Here is a 19,878-nt window from a genome sequence, read left to right as displayed (position 1 = left end):
AACGCGACCAGCTTCATCTCTAATTCTTCCTGCTGCTCTCTCAAAAGTTTAATGCTCTTTTTCACATATAGTTTATTAACGGCATCTGTGTCGGCCACCGGCTGAGCTACGCGTCGTATCTTGCGCGATTTTGCATCAAAGTCGGCACCGGTCACGCAAAGAGCGTTATCACGCATATAATTTCGAAGCATGCCGCTCCATTTGTAATAGTCCATTGTAGCTGCTCCACTCTTCTCGAGCGATACCCCAAATTTGTTGATCGGCATCTCGACGCATACAGTGCACATCATCGGCGTGCGGTTTAATTTATAATGAGGCCTGCCTCGCGGAGTTCCTCGATAATCGATAGAATTTCGTTGTCGTGCGAGTTGTTACCCGCCTGACGCGACGCTTCCAGCAAACGCAATCGATCCACCAGCTCGTTGGGATCATCCCAGTGCACATAATCGATCTTGTTATCGTTTACCACCATGACTCGCGATGTCCTTAGACCTTTCCCCGCTTTACTGGTCAATACACGGGGTAGTAGTGGCGCAATTACATGTTTGTACTTGTATCCCTTGTTACCCAATATGGGGTTTTGTGCGTTATGACCACGTCTGTGAGCATTCGTCATCAGCAGTATACTTTTGTATTTTGTTTATCAGCATCTGTGTATATAGCATCATCGGGAATTCTCTTGAAAATCAGTTCGTACAGACCGGGCGTTCCTCCATATCTTACACCGTCTATGATTATATTATCATCCTTGTCCATATCGAAAGCCTTATCCCCCAGCATCATTCCACTACCACCAAAGTATACACCGTACACATAATCTATGGTCGTACCCCTATCACCACTTAGGATTGCGCTCATGTATTTTTGTCCCAGCGGACCGAAATGGTTGCGAAACGTTTCTTGCCCCTCGGATGTTAGGAGTTGCTCTCTAATAGATGCTGCAAGCGACTCATCGGCAGAAGTTTCATACACGTCTTCGTCATCATTGGTTGTGAGCGACTGTACATCTGGAAATGTATTTATTGACGCAGGAGGAACCGTGGAATCGTTTGATGCGACATTCAACCGTTTCCGCTTCGATTGAACTGGTGTGGAGGTTACGAGCGAATTTTCCAATGACATGTATGACTGTTTACTATTTCTTTTACGCGATGCGTTCCATTTCGGCCGGATTTTTGTTTTAGGCGTTAATGTTTCAATGCTCATACTCGTCGCAGGTGATATGTCAGCTTCTGTCTCAGCAGTATTTTCCACAATTTGTTTTAAGGGCTCGGTAATAGGTTTAAAGTATCTTTCCAGCGCGATATCTTCATCCATCTTGTCAGTCTTCAAAGACTGATGTTTCCTGCGAATGGATTCGCTGGTTTTTGCAATTTCCATCGTTATTCTCTCGCGATCCTTAATCTCCTGACTACTAATCATCATTGTATCGCAGACGTTGCTTTCCCACCGACGTGTTGACGACGATTGAGCATCTGACGGTACCGCAAACTCGTTAAATCCCTTTCTATAACGCCCATTGGACATCGCGCTATCTTTATCTATCACCATGAAACCATACTACCGCTGCCAACAATTACGACACAAAGCGCAGAAATCCTCGAAAGACATATCAGTGTTTACATGATCGTTGTACACATGTTTCAAGTTGGTACCATCCTGCTTAAACAGTATCAACAGATTCGCATTGTCGCGTATAAGATGTTTGGGAATCTTTGCATACGTCTGACAGAGATAGAAGCAGTCGACGTTCGAGTGGCGCCCCATTGCAAAGTATTCCCTTATCGTATCTTGCTTGTCGCATGCCACAAGCAAGATATTATAATTTTCATCAAAGATAAAAATGGAATTCGGAAGCGATTCGCTCGGTGGGATGACGTCACTGTTATTCGAAAATGTAAAGTAGCCAATTTCATCTATCGCAGTCAATAAATTCTCCAAATACTTATATTTTGGCTGTTGCAACGACTTGGAATACACGTACACGTTCTCGAAGCACACGCCGTGAGGACTTTCCAACAAGCTGACCAGCACGTTGGTCTTTCCACAATTTGATGGGCCACAAATGAGGCAGCGTATAGTGTTTGGTAGCATGCTACCGTGTCTGCGTCTCGTTTTCGGAGACATCATTTGCGATTTATCGTCAAAATTAGTCACGCGTATCGCCACAGGTTGTCGCACGAATCGCATCCTCTCCGTGAACTGCGAAAAAGGATTTTGATACGTCGAAGCTGCGGTGCGCTCTATTTATAGGCTCGCGCCGAAGCAACACAGCTCATTATTCAAAATGCTTCTGATCCTGTCGGATAATTGTGATATTCGAGACCTAACCGCTGAGCAGTTGAAATATATACCAAAGATTATTCTACTGCGAGAGTTTGGCAGACACATCGATCAGTTGTGGGACAGACTCCCCGAGCATATAAAAGCCGATTCTGAGGTTCAGCAGTATCGTCGGTGCTTGGAACATTATAATCGCCCTTGGCAGCGAACGCATATCGACGGTCCAGCACCATTGATTAAAAACTGCAGCGAATGTTGCGGAAGAGAGTAAAGAAAGGTTGTGGTCTGTTAAATCGGGCGATAAACGCGTTACCTATCGAACTACATATTCCGGGATATCAGTTTTGTGGTCCAGGAACTCATCTGGCAAAACGATTGGTTAGAGGCGATCGCGGCTTCAATCCGTTGGACGCAACGTGTCGCGAACACGATATTGCATATTCGCGTAGCAACAACCTCGGTGAAAGGCACGCGTCAGATAAGGTTCTCGCTGACAAAGCGCGAAAACGCATCGTTGCGCGAGACTCGACTCTGGGTGAAAGAGGTGCTGCTACAGCTGTTTGGGCAGCTATGAAAGCTAAGATGAAAATCGGAATGGGGATGAAAATAAAAACCCGCAAAAGGACTGTAAGGAGAGCATCGCAAAAGCGGATTCTTCCGGTGGCAAAACGAGGTGGCATATTACCACTTCTCCCGCTGCTAGGTGTTCTCGGATCATTGGCCGGTGGAGCAGCGGGGATCGCCAAGGCGGTAAACGATAATAAGGCGGCGCAACATCAGCTGCAGGAAATGCAGCGTCATAATCGAACCATGGAAGGTCGCGGACTTTATCTCGCACCATACAAGCGCGGACAGGGAATAACGAAACGAAAAATGTTTATGGAATGTCTACGTGAAATCAGTTCTCTCATGCTACTGCATTGGTCAGGTCATACGTTACTACAAGAAACGTTTTAAAATTTATTGCATCTGAGTGGATTGCAGTTACATCGAAGACTATCGCATCAAAGTGTTATTGTAAGCGAGATCGCTTTGAAGGATATCGTCCGCCTTCCAATACACACGAAATACATCGATTAATACCATAAATTTCCATTATCATATTTCAGTGAATCGTTGTGTTAGTAACTTTGAGAATTATAAGAAAACTCGGTTTCAGATTATGTCATTGCCCATGAATTTGAAACGTCCGGCTACCGCTACGATCACCGCTGCTGCGGCAGTTACCCATTCATCCAGCCCGAATGTGTATGTGGCCTGTCGAAATGTTGCGGTTCAAACCGAAGCAATTCGATGTGCAGAACTTTATGAGGCGGAAGCTAATCAGGATGGCGACATTTTTTAAAAGTTTTTAAAAAATGTAATAATCCAATACACGACTACTTCGAGGATGACGACAAATATTGGATGCATCGATATGAACAACAAACGTTTTTAGGCGATTTCGATGATGATGATAATGTACAAATAACTATATCTCGGAATAATCATGCGTATCATCCAAAGAGTGTGGCTTGGCGAAACGACAAAGCGGAAAATATTGATTTTGATACCTGTAGGAATAAAGTATCGGGGCTTCGGGCTAGTGTTGTTGCAGTTCAAACTGACCCTGTGCAAGTTCCTATGGATTTACCATTAACTAATCTATTTGCTGATGATGTTATCGAGTGGGATAATTAAGCCAAATAAATTTTAATTATGTTTTTTATATTCTATATTATTCCTTCACATTATTCTTTCATATTATTATTTGTAACAATATATATTTCTTAAACATATATTATTTCTCAATTTTATTTAACCGTGTTCCTCCTTTCACCGCCTAATTTTTAAGATTCGCCGTTTCAATAATTATTATTTCTCTGCGTTGGGAAAAAAGATTTCTGCCGACGCTGCATAATTCTCTTTCGTTCTTCGCGCCGCCAAGTGACATCACCCTGCACGGCCGCTCCAGAGGAGCCGAATTACGCGAGATCGCGCGAAACGCTGCGACGTTAAATCGGAACGCTTTGAAATACTGCTAGCTTTAGAATGCATGCGATTCTATCCCCTATGTAGTGGTGTCTCTTTCCCTCCTAGAATTTTAACTTTAAAATAATGCTCCGTCTCTTTCCCTCGAAGACGCGGTGTCGAAAAACGCCGATCTTTCCCGACATCGTCCGAAACAATTTCTGATACATATTGGTTTGGAAAAATTTTCTAGGACAGTCCCCACCCTGGGTTAGATCTGAAAAAATTTTCGGGTGGGCCAAGTTCTGAAAGAGATTTTTTTGGGGGGTCAATGCCACGCTCTGAAAAATTTCCGGCGGTGGGCCAGGTCTGGAGAGGCCTCCGCGGCGGCCCGGCCCGGATTGATCCCCTCCACGATTACGGCTTCCCCCACTCCGCGGCTCGTGCGCGCGCACCCGCTCTTCCACTCCCCGCAGGCCTCGCGCCCATGTTTCTCTCCGCCGCGCTCCCCCGCGCAGCCTCACTTTCCCCCGCCCCCGCGCTCCCCTCAGAGGACCTGGTCTAGAACCCGCTTAGCCTTACTACTGATGGTGTAAGATACGGAGGAACGTCCGGCCTTTACGAACTGATTTTCAAGAGAATTTCTGACGATACTGTAAACGGTAGCGGTCGTACACTGCAACCATACATATAGTAGAGTCATATAGCACTAATTACAAGAAACATAGAAAACCCCCAAGGTGTGTGTATGTGTGCGCGTGTGCTTGTGCGGGTGTGCGTGTGCGCGCGCGCGCGCGCGCGTGTGTGTGTGTCGGAGAATAAAATTTAATTGAGATGTACTGTTTATTTCGTTACAATGCTTACACAGAGTCGAGCAAATAGATAGTCGATCTTTACAATCTATTACTAATGCTATTACTAATGACGACATGAAGTCATGTATGATTGAATTGCGAAATTATTTTAGCGCCAATCGAAAACGCAAGCGTCAGACTGTTTGTGGGCGCTTGAATGTAGTCTCGGAAGGGAAACGGAAGTGTTTGTTTAGCAACCGGAAAAGGTTGATAATTTGAATGCGGAATTTTAAAAAGAAAGAAAAGGAGATTGATTCCGAAAGAAATCGTCATCGAAGACAATTCAGCTTTCCCTTCCCGAGAATTCATTAGTTTTCGATTTAAATAGAATTATAGTTTATACTTTGGTTTAAAGTAATTCCTTGAAAGTTCTTCATAATTACGTTGTTCAATTCTTGTTAAATTCAAATTAAAAAAAATGAGACGCTTTGCGAGGAGAAGAGCCAATGGAAACACCCAATCGCCCTCTGAGGCTTCATTGTTTCCCCTTATTCCGACATCAGAAGTGGAATTACCCCTGTTACGTCCCGAAGTTTTATAAAAAAATTTAAAATCTATCTCTAGTTGCGTTTTCTTTTGTTAGTGGGCAAAGTGCTTCGACAACGCTTAGCGTTCTGAGAAACCCCTAGTCGAGCGCACCCTTGCTTACTGTATTTTATCTTTGAAAACGAATACTCGGTTCTCGGACCGTCGTCGTACCGACGTTTGGTCGCAGCACTGTACCCTGAGCGTGGGACTGTGCTGAGGCATCAGTGTAGTTCTCAGTAGTTCGTTCAAAAATGAGCAGTGGTTCGCATACCTCGCGACATTGATTAAATGTAAGCGGCGGGGGTGTGTCTTGACAATGCATCTAGCATTCTGGTGAAACCTCGTCGTGCGCATTTCCGACCGTCGAATCGTCGCATCAATGTAAAGGAGTGATCTGAGTGCGAGAATGCGGGAGGACTAGAGTACCCTGTTAGGCGCCGGTAGCGAAAGTATTAAAGGATGAAGGTGAGAACATCTAATGACATCATGCTTCTGTCGCTGGGGCATGATTAGGATTGCAGCGTCAGCTTATCTCGGAACGGTCCTCGCGGCTGGACGCGCCCGAGGGCGCGAAGCTGAGGCACTCTTTGTCGTACAGTCGCGAAGAGCGTGACGAGTGTCCGTGGATAATAATTTTCTCTTTATTAATTCAAATCCTATTTCGAGCCGTAGATTCCTAAAGTTCTAGTGAATGGACTCATCTTTCCACGTAAAACGTGTTCTAACTTCATCGTTTTCTCAATTTTATAAATCTGCGATTTAAAGTTCATTAAATATTGACGTTTAACTATTACGTTACGCTATAAAACTGTTGCTACGAGATCAACCTTCAGTTAGATCTCAAATCTATTTTGTGTTTGCTTACTATCAATTATTGGTATTGTATTATTCATATGTATATAGTGTGAGTGTGATTTCCTTCTTTCCCAGGCCCGGAAAGGTGTTTTCCATAGAAAAATATTCAAAGACAAGCGGCCGAAATTAATACATTTTAAAAGTGTACCGATAAAGTGGGTGAGTTGCGCATTCTATCTTTAAATATTGTAATTCGGAATTGATCGGCAAGCGTCGTCTCACGTAAAGAGATTAATTTCATGTATTTTATTCGATCATTGTGCATGCAGAGGTAACGGAGAGTCAATATTGGTATGACTAGTATTTTGGGATTTTCCCTTGACTCCCCAGCCTCTCTAACTCATTAGTAGAAAAGAATAAAAGGAAAATCATTCACATTTGAACCTTACATCTTGAGCAAAAATTTAATTACTGTTAAACCTTCCGTAGCATGGATATGCATCCCTAACAATAACTCAATGCGGGCCTGTATAGGACGAGATCTTTGATTCCCGATACCAAACAAAATTTTCTAAATTATTAACCAATAATTTGTACTGCAACGCGAGTAACATTCTTCCGATTAGACCGACTAGATACAAAATACTCGGTTTCCCACGTATACCACGTAACTGCGTTACACCCCAAATTCAAGAAATGCAGCAGCAGCCAAGCAGAGATTCTCAGCAGCCTTGTGGGGATTCTATTCCCGAAGTTCGTCCTGAGCGCGACATACAACCATCGAGAGAAGGTTTTCTTCGGCAGTTGCTGGAAGTTCAAAATCAAAACATTGTTGCGAGCACCGTTTGGTTGGAATCCAGGGCCTGCTGGTGCTCGTGACAAGAACAAGAGGACAGCGAGAAGAAGGCGATCGGATCGATCGCCTGTCAAGCTGTCATTTGATAGCCAGACGCCATTACGTGCAGACGCATTGACATATACATATTTCTCGCGCGTTTGTGATTGTATTCGGTTTATCTGTTACCCTGTTCTTGTTAATGTTCTATTGCTTCTATTGTACTTTCGCATTAAACTTCTGCTATGCCGAGCCGAAACCATAACAATATGAAGGATCTGATTGATGCGATTAAATCTCCTGTTCATAGTAAAATATCCCTACCGATATTCAATCCTGATGAACCGAATTCCGACCCGAAAGCGTGGTATGCCACAGCTGACCTATGCTTATCCGAGCGGAATCTACGAGGCGGAGATTTAGTGATGGCAATCTCTGGTGCAATGAAGGGAAGTGCATCAATGTGGCTTTCTCAAGTCACATTTCCTGAAATGACGTGGACGCAATTTAAAAAATTATGCCTAGCTCATTACAATTGCTATGAAACAACTGCGGCAACTTTAATTGACGTGCTTAATGGACGACCTAAGGGAGGAGAGTGTTTGGTTGCATATGCAGCAAGACTGATGACGACACTAACTCTACGTTTTCAAGATCTAAACATGGAGCAGATCGCAGTGGCACTGGTTTTGGCGCATACCGCCCAATTCGATGGATGTCTTCAGAGATTGGCGTTCACAACGGAGATTGATTCACGAGACAAGCTACAACGGGAATTACAGGCTTGTTCGTTTCTAAAGAGAAAGGCCACAGTTGTTCCTTCGTCTACGTTCCAGGCTGCAATACCTTATTCGTCAACTAAGGAAGTTCCATCCACCAACAAGTGGTTCAAATCTTCTATTCAGACCGAAAGTGTGTGTTTCACCTGCGGAAAATCTGGACATCGAGCCAAGGATTGTTATCACAAAAAGAAATCGTCGTCTACAAATGCTGATTCATCTTCTGGGGCATCAAGAGGACCTCAGAAGGATGCGGCGGTGAGCTGTTACAGATGCGGTGAAATCGGCCACTACGCTTCCAGATGTCCACGAGGAACCTACAGCAAGGACACCAGGAACACACCAGAAGCCTCAATAAGCATAACGCAGCGACGCGTTGAGCTATATACCATAGGCAATCATAGCGGACGTTTAACTCATAATGGTGAGTCATTTCTGTATCATTATGACTCTGGTGCCGAATGCTCTCTTATGAAAGAAAGTTTGGCTTCAAAATTTTCCGGTAAACGTGTTCATAACATTGTGATACTCACTGGTATAGGGCAAACATCAATATCCAGCACCATCCAAATTTTAACAGAAGTACAAATTGATGATTCGTGTCTAGAAATACTTTTCCATCTGGTTCCAGATAATTTTCTAAAAAATTCTATTCTGATTGGTCGTGAAATTCTTGGTCAGTGTTAAGGTGTTAGAATGACAGCAGATAAAGTAGTACTATCACGCTGCAAAGACGTTAATGCGTGTGAGATCAAAGAGACAGATAACGATGAGATAAAGTTTTGCGATATTAATACTGATGTATCTGTAGAGAGCAGGACACAATTAATTGAGATACTGAAACAGTATTCAGCGTCGTTTTCCCGGGGGGTACCCAAATCTCGAGTGAATACCGGACAATTGGAAATACGACTTAAAGATCCTTCGAGAATCGTTCAGCGTAGACCATACAGGGTGTCCCAAAAATGTCGGAGTTCCTTGAAAGGGGTGACTCAGGGGGTGATTAAACAACTTTTTCCTTAGCGAAAATATTGTCCGAAGCTTCGTTAACGAGATATTAACAAAAACCCCCGACCAATCAGAGCGCGCGCCTTCCGCCCGAGCTCCCGTTGTAGCGTTGGCTATGCGGCAGGCGGCTGCGCTTGTACTACGAAGGTATGAACAAGCAAGTCGGCATGCATCGAAGGAAATCGCGTTACACAGTTTTACTTTAAAGCGGAATCTTAAATAATAATTGTTTGAAGTGAGAGGACAAGAAATACGCAAATTTCGTTTTCAAATAAGGCATAAACGAAAAGGTAATGTAACAAAAAAAGTGTGACAAGTGATCATAATTCGTTATTGAGGTAAAAATCCGTAGTTTAATCACGGCCAACATAACTAAATTTAAAAAATAATATTAGGTGTATGAATAAATTCTTTCAGACTGGATTTACATAATCGGTATAAAGCAACCGAATTTCTATCGCAGTGATATTCGTAAGCTACCAGAAAATTGGCAAAAGGTAATTAACAATAATGGAAATTATTTCGATGATTGAGTTGTTTTTATTTTTTTTTAAATCAAGCTGTTATTGAACCCTAAAATCGAACAGAATTTATTTCTACACCTAATAATCACTAATAAATTAAATAACACTCACCCCTATGGGAATTCCTTTCCTTCCTTTCCTTCCTTTACGGAAACCTGTGTCACTAAGTAGGTCACTGTGCCGATCCTGGTCATCGGTGGACGAAAAGATTTATGGTAGGGTTGCGCCCACTGCTCAGCTGATCGCAGGTATAACACCACCCGAAGGTAAGGATGGCAACGTCAAGTGCATCCGGGTTAATGTACCGAATATTCACTTCACTGCACGGCCACTAACACTGATCACTTAATTTACTTTTCATGGAACGTGTTGTTCCTACGTTATAAAATTGGTGGCCCCGAAAGGGGCCGATTACTGTTATTTGAGCAGTTGCTCGATGTGACCACCCTCAGCGTCTATGCACGCCTCAGCGCGTACAATCACTTGCCTTTGGACGGCCAGCAATGTTTGTGGCGTAATATTTGCTACTGCAGCGTGAATTCGAACAACTATGTCTTCCAGTGTATCCACTGGCTGACGGTACACCTCATCCTGAAATGATTGTTGTACAACAAATACAAAACGTAAGTAAAAAAAGAATACTTATAAGAAAAAGTAACAGCAATAATGAAATTACCTTCAGGTAGCCCCAGAAGAAAAAATCCAGCGGGGTCATATACGGTGACCGTGGAGGCCACGCAACAGGACCGCCGCGGCCGATCCACCTGTCCTGGAAGGTTTGATTTAGGTAGTCGCGGGCTGTACTTGCTTCGGCAGTACATATACTAAAATTGGAACGATACAGAGAAGATTAGCATGGCCCCTGCGCAAGGATGACACGCAAAATCGTGAAGCGTTCCACATTTTTCTTTCGCTTCCTCGGTGGAGCGAATGCGTAAGAGGAACGCGGCTCCGGGTCCCGACGGTGTGCCCGGGCGTGTATGGGCCTGCGCGTTGAGTGCCCTTGGAGTCGGCCTCAGGCGGCTGTTCGACGCCGTCCTGAGAACCGGCAGATTCCCCCCTGCTTGGAAGGAGGCGAGGCTGGTCCTCCTCCGGAAGCCTGGAAAACCCGCGGAGTCACCCTCGGCTTATAGGCCGATATGCCTCCTGGACGAGGCGGGCAAGCTCCTCGAGCGTGTCGTGGCTGCCCGCCTGTGCGCGCACCTGGAGGCCGTTGGCCCGGACCTATCCGACCGTCAATTCGGCTTCAGACGGCAGCGATCGACCATCGATGCGATTCAACTCGTACGATCGCTGTAGCGCCGAGCGGGGCGGTGTGAGCGTTGCTGTCTCTTTAGACATAGCCAACGCCTTTAACACCGTCTCCTGGGCGGCGATCGAGCGGGCGCTGCTGTTTCACAACGTCCCGCTCTACCTTCGCCGCCTGGTCCGGGACTACCTCCGCGACCGATCGGTGTCGTACGTCGGCCGTGGAGGGAACGGGGTGGCTCCAGTGCACCGCGGGGTTCCGCAGGGGTCCGTGTTGGGCCCCCTGCTATGGAACCTAGCCTACGACGCGGTGCTGCGGGTTGAGATGCCGTCGCCGGAGGTCTCGTTGGTCTGCTACGCCGACGACACTCTGGTGGTGGCTTCCGGGCGGAAGTGGAGGGACGCGATCGGCCTCGCGGAGAGAGCGCTGCGACGCGTCGTTGCCTCGATCGGGACACTCGGTCTGCGAGTCGCCTTGGAGAAAACCGAGGCGATGTGGCTCGCGGACAGGGTTGGGAGCGGTGTCCCCAACGGAGCGTCCCTGAGGATCGGGGAAGCCTGCATCAGGGTCGGCCGATCGATGAAGTATCTCGGTCTGACCCTGGACACCTACTGGCGATTCACGCGCCACTTCAAGACCCTCGCCCCCAGGTTGGAGAAGCAGATATTCGCCTTTCGTCGAATCATGCCCAACCTGGGTGGTCCACACGACGGTGTTCGACGGTTATACGTGACGGTCGTTCGGTCCATGGCGCTGTACGGCGCGCCTGTCTGGGCCGGCGACCTGGAGGACTGCCGTGTTGGGCGCGAACTTTTGGCAAGAGTTCATCGCCAGGCGGTCCTCCGATCCGTGCGAGCTTATCGCACGGTGTCACACGTCGAACTGTCCGCCTTGGCCGGGTCCCCTCCTTTCCATCTGCTCGCGGAGATGGAGGCGGAAGCATATTCAGCCGTCCGACGTCTCCGCGAAGCTGGGGGCCCACTGGCCGACGGGCAAGAAGTGGCGAGGGGCCAGGCCCGGCAGCGCATGGAAGCCAAATGGCTCGAATGGTTGGCCCTCCCAGAACATCGGGAGGGTCGCGTTGTCGGGGCGCTCCTGCCCATCATGAACGAATGGGTGGGGCGCGGGTATGGCAGGCTTACCTTCCGCCTGACGCAGATCATCACAGGTGTCGGCTGCTTCGGCACCTATCTGCGTCGCATCGGGCGGGAGGAGACGTCGCGGTGCTTCAGCTGCGACTCGGGCGACGAGGATACGGCGGATCACACCCTGGCCAGATGCCGGGAGTGGGTCAACGATCGCCGTGTCCTCGAGTTGCGGCTGGGCCCGAATGGCGAGAGACCGGGCGTGTTGGGTGGCCGTCTCCGAGTATGCGGAGGCGGTCATGGGAGAGAAGGAGGAGGCGGAACGCGAGCGGGAGATGACGGGTCACCCGTCCCGTCTCGCGGCCCCCAGACGCCGGGGCCGGCGAAGATGACCTGGAGCCGGGGGAGGTCGGGTGGTGACGTAGTTCAGTGCGTCACCCCGATCCCCGACGGCGAATCACCGGGTCTGGGGGGCCCCCTCTTCGGGGCCATCTTGGGAGGTGGTGGCAGTGCCACGGGGTTGCCGTCGGCGTCGCGTCGTGGCAGGTCGCGACGTGCGGTGGCGGCGTAAAGATCTGGGGGTCCTCGTTTCTGAGGGCCCCCTCGGGGGGTAGCCGAACATCCGCTACCCCCCCCCCCCCCCCGGGAGCCGCGCTATAAGCGCTCTTTTTAACGCGCTCCCGTCGTAGGCGATCGAACAGATAGGGTGAGTTTGGCGGTCAACGGGACCGTCATTGCACTCTGCCCCTGCCCCGGGGTGTCCGCTTGCGGCTCTCCCGGGTGCGGCGGCGGAAGAACGGTCCCTTGGATCATTTGACCAGGTGCCGTCTCCCCGCCCGGCCACTGTCCGGGTTACTGTTCGATCGCGGGGGTCGCGGGGTGAGGGTGCCGGGGGGCACACTCACCCCTCCGCAACACCATGCGACCCCCAGAAGTGGCGACGCGGACGAGTGGTCCGTCGCGCGTCGCCGGAGTTTCGGGAAGGCCCCGCCGTCATCGCGCGGGGTTGTTGAGCGCGGAGTTCGCCTTTGCGCTGAGGGGGGGGGGGAGCAAGCGGATGTATCGCTAGTTTGCTCCCGCGTAAAGTCCCTCCCCTCGTGCGCGCGACTCCGCGCCCGAGGAAGACCACCGTGGAGTTTTAGTGGGTGCAAGCCCCACATAACCCCGTCCCTCCCCCGGGGCCGGGGTATCCGTTAGGGATTTCTCCACGTCAAAAAAAAAAAAAAAAAAAAAAGGTAGTCGCGGGCAATTGTGGCGTAGTGAGGTCCAGCCCCGTCTTGCTGATAGAACATGTTCCGTCGGATCTCATTTGGAATATGGTTCATGAGATCCGGCAGAACATGCTCTAAAAACACTTTATACGCTGGGCTGTCCATCCTGTCTGGCAGCATGTACGGCCCAACGATGTACTCGCCACAAATGCCGGCCCATACATTAATCGACCAACGGACTTGTGCTGCGCGTGTCCGAAGCGCTAGTGGATTCTCGTCGCTCCACAAATGCCGATTGTGGGAATTGAAGCACCCTTCCCTATTGAAGAGTGCTTCGTCCGTCCACAATATGTATTTGCAGAACGACGGATTCCGCTGCACTTCTCCCAACAGCCACACTGAATACTCAACCCGCTGGTCGCCATCCCCGGGGTGCAAATGTTGCACCCGTACATAGCTGTACGGATGCAACATGTTTTCCCTCAGAGTTCAGTGTACCGTCATTCTGCTGGCACTAGAAGAAAATGCAGAAACATCCATTATTAGATAACATTCGTTTTCCTCAATTAATAATTGCTGCAGTTATCTTGTACTGTGACTTACTCTAGGCGGCGGCTCAAGTCGCGCACGCTGAGGGTTGGATCTTCGTTTATGGCGTCCAACACGTTCTCTTCTACCGCAAGGTTCCGCGCGGCTCTGGGCCTACCCACGTTACTGCCTCGCGGCATTATCGACCCCGTCGAGTACAATCTTGACGCCAAACGCCGAATTGTACCCTCGCTGGGGGTTTGGATGTGCGGGTATTCCCGTGCAAATGCACGCACGGTAGCACTTGCGTCCCCGTTGTTCCGGGCGTACATCCAGAACATCGCGTAATATTCTTGAGCGGAGAACATTTCTAGGACGAGATTGCTAGCTTACTGATAGGATTTTTTCAAGCAACTTCCTCTACCCCCAAGTAGTTTCTCTCGTTCCATTATGAGTTAACTCCCACCAGGACAAGAGGCTTTAGGTAAAAAGAAGCCAGCACATTTTCGAAACACACGTGCTTTGCAGAAGTGCAACGAACGACCCATCCTACACTTTCACAAAAGCCCGTGCTCCGTCCTTTTACTGCCAATGTACCCGTTGCTTCGAGATAGACAGCAGACACCACGTGTTTCGGTTCGAAAGGGTCCGAAGAGAGGAGAAGCAGAAAGTCTTCGAGTTGCTATAAAGAAGAAAAGGCATACCATTCCTGTTTCCGTTTTTGAATATCCTGAGTTCACGTCAGCTACGAGGCGGAACCAGCTAAGCCATAAATTACCCAAAACAAATCGTTCTCTACCGCCGACTCGCAGGACAATACGGTCATAAACCGTGACCCTGGCGAAATGCTTTGGCCGACCAGCCTGATTAATTTTTAAGAACTAGCAATTAAAAAGTAATATCCAACATCAATACGCCTCGCAGAAAGATACAGGAAGAAAGGGGGTAACTCGTTTACTGCGCGTAGTCCCGCCTGCTTCGTGTTTCCTTCAAATTAAAGACAGATCCCTTATCTCTCGAGTATAAGGACGCGCTAGAATTACAAAACAACTCAGTGAACTCAGGGTATTCAAAAACGGAAACAGGAATGGTATGCCTTTTCTTCTTTATAGCAACTCGAAGACTTTCTGTTTCTCTTGTCTTCGGGACATTTCGAACCGAAACACGTGGTGTTTGCTGACTATTTCGAAGCAACGGGTACATTGGCAGTAAAAGGACGGAGCGCGGGCTTTTGTGAAAGGTAGGATGGGTCGTTCGTTGCACTTCTGCAAAGCACGTATGTTTCGAAAATGTGCTGGCGTCTTTTTACCTAAAGCCTTTTGTCCTGGTGGGAGATAACTCATGATGGAACGAGAGAAACTACTTGGGGGTGGAGGAAGTTGCTTGGAAAAAATCCTGTCAGTCAGCTAGCAATGTCGTCCCAGAAATGTTCTCCACTCAAGAATATTACGCGATGTTCTGGGTGTACGCCCGAAACAACGGGGAAGCAAGTGCTACTGTGCGAGCGTTTGCACGGGAATACCCGCACATCTAAACCCCCAACGAGGGTACGATTCGGTGTTTGGCGTCTAGATTATTCTCAACGGAGTCAATGATGCCGCAAGGCGTGCATACACGCTGAGGGAGGTCACATCGAGCAACTGCACAACTAACAGTAATCGGCCCCTTTCGGGGCCACCAATTTTATAACGTAGGAACAACACGTTCCATGAAAAGTAAATTAAGTGATCAGTGTTAGTGGCCGTGCAGTGAAGTGAATATTCGGTACATTAACCCGGACGCACTTGACGTTGCGATCCTTACCTTCGGGTGGTGTCGTATACCTGCGATCAGCTGAGCACTGGGCGCAACCCTACCATAAATCTTTTCGTCCACCGATGACCAGGATCGGCATAGTGACCTACATAGTGACACTGGTTTCCGAAAAGGAAGGAAAGGAATGCCCGAAGGGGTGAGTGTTATTTAATTTATTAGTGATTATTAGGTGTAGAAGTAAATTCTGTTCGATTTTAGGGTTCAATAACAGTTTGATTTAAAAAATATGAAAACAACTCAATCATCGAAATAATTTCCATTATTGTTAATTACCTTTTGCCATTTTTCTGGTAGCTTACGAATATCACTACGATAGATATTCGATTGCTTTATACCGATTATGTAAATCCAGTCTGAAATAATTTATTCATACACCTATTATTATTGTTTAAATTTAGTTATGCTGGCCTTGATTAAACTACGGATTTTTACCTCAATAATGAATTATGATCATTTGTCGTACATTTTTTGTTACATTACCTTTTCGTTTATGCCTTATTTGAAAACGAAATTTGCGTATTTCTTGTCCTCTCACTTCAAACAATTATTATTTAAGATTCTGCTTTAAAAGAAACTGTGTAACGCGGTTTCCTTCGATGCATGCCGATTTGCTTGTTCGTACCTTCGTAGTACAAGCGCAGCCGCGTACCGCGTAGCCAACGCTACAACGGGAGCTCGGGCCGAAGGCGCGCGCCCTGATTGGTCGGGGATTTTTGTTAATATCTCGTTAACGAAGCTTCGGACAATATTTTCGCTAAGGAAAAAGTTGTTTCAAATCACCCCCTGCGTCACCCCTTTCAAGGAACTCCGACATTTTTGGGACACCCTGTAGTCAAGGCGTGCTTTAGCACCTTAATAGAGCACGAACCCGGTAAATCATTCCAACCGCTCGGGGTGATTTACAGGAAATCCCTTCAGGACGTAACAAAAGCTTTAAATACTTTTTTAATGTTCACTAAATCTTCCCTGATAATTTTTGTTTAGTTGAAACATTTCGAACTAAAATAAATTCAAGATTTAAATTTTTTGGATCAGTGTTAGAACATAACTTATCGACAGTCTGCTGTAAAGGAAGTGGTAAGTGAAATGTTCTACCTTTAACTTTTTGTATCATTTGTCGTGCAGGTGATTTTTTGTTAACAACTGTTTTAACAATAGTTTGAAAAGCTTTAGCTCTGTGTAAAAGCAATTACTCAAATTTGTTTAGAGATGACATTACCTCAGGCACATCATTTACCGAGAAATTATTTAGAATACAATAAGCTGGCATCAAGCCACTACGAAAGGACGGTATTCAAAAATCCTATAAAAGTACCCAAAACCGATTTGCCTGAAGTTTTGCACATTAATAAATTGATATTCGCGTGATCGATTCCACTCCTTACATTTGCTGGAGGACCACAGAAAGGGGAGGGGGAGGGGGTCAAAGTGCGCTGGCCACCAAACGCATCGAAAGTCATAACTTTTGACTAAATCAACATATCGAGACGCATATGGGCACTATACTGGGCACTATGCCGAGATTGTAGTTTAGCTTTAATAAATATCGGTGATTGAATATTAAGATTATAGGTCTGGAAGTTCGGAAGATAGTTTTCTAAAAGTATATTGCATTTTCATCTTAATTGATACTGCATTGTCTGCACCCGAATCTGTAGTATCATACAACTGTCAGTGCCGAAATGGCGCAAGGACTGTTGGCTGCTGCGCCCATGTACTAGCAATTATTTGGTATTTGGGATTTGGTCGTTACATGGATCAGGCTTCAACACCAGCAGACTTCTTAAATAAGAATTTTCCGTACATCAAACCAACATCCGAGGATACAGACGAGGACGAGGAGGACGATGAGTAACGTAAGTAATGTGAATGCGCACGCATATATGTTGTAAGACAATAAAAAAACATTTCACGCTTACGAACTAATTAAACTCGGTGGAATCATATAGTTTAGGTAGTTTATAAGCAGATGATACACTTCCAGATCGATGAAAGAATTAGTTCCTGCATAGGACATGCATCTAGCTCAAATACTTCACCGCGCACACACACTTCTCTGCATTCTTGATGTTATATTTTCAAAAACGAAATATTTCCCCAAGGTTTGACGCATACCACCTGAAAGGGCACAATATAAGCTGCAAATACTGAGTTTTTGATTAAAATCAGAAGATACTTTTTTGGGAAATGCAATTTTTTGAATTTTCTGCACACGAGCAAACCGAAAAACGCGTAAAATATATTTAAAAATATATATATGATATATAAAACTTATATCATTAGAAAGCTTGATGTTTTTGTGATTTTTTGGCTCGAGTCGCGTCTCGATATGTTGATTTAGTCAAAAGTTATGACTTTCGATGCGTTTGGTGGCCAGCGCACTTTGACCCCCTCCCCCTCCCCTTCCTGTGGTCCTCCAGCAAATGTAAGGAGTGGAATCGATCACGCGAATATCAATTTATTAATGTGCAAAACTTCAGGCAAATCCGATTTGGGTACTTTTATAGGGTTTTTGAATACCATCCTTTTCTATCACAATACTTACATACAGGGTGTCCCACTAAGGAATGGACAGCGCGATATCTCTTAAAGTATTGTCGATAAAAATATAAAAAAAAATAGGGAATTGCATGGTTCGAGGGGGCCCATTTATTAGCGCGAACGAATTTTGTTTTCGATTATTATTTTAAAAGATACGATGGTCAAGTTCGGTTTTTCAAATGGAACTATTTTTTTTTTGAAGACCTGAGTTGATAGTGCGTTCCAAGACAAATTCAATAAGCTTTAATGTATACACTTTATTTCCACTGGTTTTTAAGATATTGCGCTTGCAAATTTACTGATTTTCACTGCAAGAAACCCCTCTGGAATGGCAAAAACCGGGGGCGGTCTTACTGGCGCCACGGGTGGCACTGCCTGTTGAAATGGATACTTACCTGCCAAAGGTCTACGCCAGAAATGGCAGGCCCAAAGGCTGGACAATTCTTTTCTGTCAGAAATGTTACTTAGGTAGGTACATCTGCGGTATCGAGAAGCGCATTGTTACTTTTATTTCGCACTTGCTTCTACACTCGGATGGCCGGTTCTTTTGGGAGAGATGCAAGTTGGATTGGTTCTGATACAATCTGCTCCCTATGGTTGAAATTTAGTCTAGCAACTTTCACTCCTCCTAACCTAACCAATCCAGAAACTGCTAGAAACTGCTAAAGACATGTACAACACCGAACAACTAATAGGAGTCAATGACTTATTAAAGATCACGGCAATGATCAGCTTTATCAAAGGAATTTCCATTGACACAATTCGATTCTACCTGAACAGAGAAAATGACAATAAAAAATTAATAAATCTCGAATCCGCTGTCGATATCGCAAGTAATTTGAATGCAGAATTCGCTGAACATTCAAAACCATTTATTCAGAGCGCAAAAATCTTTAAAGCCAATTTTACCGATCGTAAGGACCGCATGTGTTTCTGATGTTACCAGACCGATCATTTCGGCTATCACTATCCATTTGGTCAACTTGCCGGAGGAGATCAAACGAGTTTAGGAATCGTATAGAAACTAGATGCAGATTTTGTAAGAAAAGCGGTCATGAAAAAATTAATTGTTTTAAAAGGCGAGATACCAATACTTTTGATAAGTATTTTGATAAGAGTTTGATACTCGCGGCGAACGTTTTCGTTGGAATACTAATTTAAACTCGAAATCGACTCCGCGAAAAGGCGCGACACGGAGCGAGTCATTGATTGCCAGCGCCAAACCCAGCGAGCTTGTTTCCAAATCTAAGTGCAAGGGTCTAGTTATCTACCAGTAATTAAATTAATTCATGGGTGTTTTCAAAAGAATTTTGCTAATTTTCTCATCGATGCCGGCTCACAATTTAATATAATAAAACAAAACAGTATAAATCCTAGTGAAGTAGTGAACACTAACGTTACCTACGATCCTACGATCCTATTGCGTCGGGAAGTTTACGCACCCTTGGTGCAGTCATTCTTTCGGTACATAACGTTGATGTGAAATTTCAAGTCGTTGATGAAGACTTTCCAATTGCTGAAGCAAGCATATTGGGTATGCCGTTCCCAGAAAACAGAAATGCTATATTAAAATTCGGTAATACGAACCTGACGCTCTTCAAATTGATAATGAACATTTTCTTCTTTCGTCATCTTCCTTTAAACTACCTCCCTGTTCGCAATGCCTAATGGCCCTACCCGTCAAAAAACCGGAGGCTAAAGAGGGTTATGTAAGGAAACTCATAACAGATCCAGGTGTTTATATCGGAGTAGCATTAGTCACTCAACACCACTTCTGGATCTAAATGAAGTAGTAAGACAAGGGGGATTCTAATTCAAATTTGAGTTGACCTTGAAACTCAAATTTGAAAATTTGTTTTTTTGTCGGCGGGCTGGCGGCGGATGACGTCATAG

General features: G+C 46.0%; 1 long non-coding RNA gene and 1 other non-coding gene across 3 annotated transcripts; one reads left to right on the top strand and one right to left on the bottom strand.

Moving 5' to 3' along the window:
• Positions 1 to 7,092: 7,092 nt before the first annotated feature.
• LOC143366868 (uncharacterized) lies at positions 7,093 to 8,947 on the bottom strand. Of its 2 annotated transcripts, none has more exons than XR_013084840.1 (3): positions 8,918 to 8,947; positions 7,570 to 8,749; positions 7,093 to 7,217 (listed from the first exon to the last, which is right to left on the bottom strand). It is a non-coding gene; the product is annotated as an uncharacterized LOC143366868 (long non-coding RNA). The 2 variants fall into 2 exon arrangements; XR_013084841.1 differs by lacking the exon at positions 8,918 to 8,947 and having other exon boundaries at positions 7,570 to 7,731; positions 7,831 to 8,815.
• A 1,409-nt stretch (positions 8,948 to 10,356) lies between these two features.
• Positions 10,357 to 10,463, top strand: LOC143367558 (U6 spliceosomal RNA). Its single transcript, XR_013085050.1, has one exon. It is a non-coding gene; the product is annotated as a U6 spliceosomal RNA (small nuclear RNA).
• Positions 10,464 to 19,878: the final 9,415 nt, after the last annotated feature.

This window comes from Andrena cerasifolii, chromosome 3 (genome assembly GCF_050908995.1).
Source record: "Andrena cerasifolii isolate SP2316 chromosome 3, iyAndCera1_principal, whole genome shotgun sequence".
Lineage (NCBI taxonomy): Eukaryota > Metazoa > Arthropoda > Insecta > Hymenoptera > Andrenidae > Andrena > Andrena cerasifolii.
The sequence above is the reverse complement of the archived record's forward strand: the minus strand, read 5'-3'. Positions and strand labels throughout refer to the sequence as shown.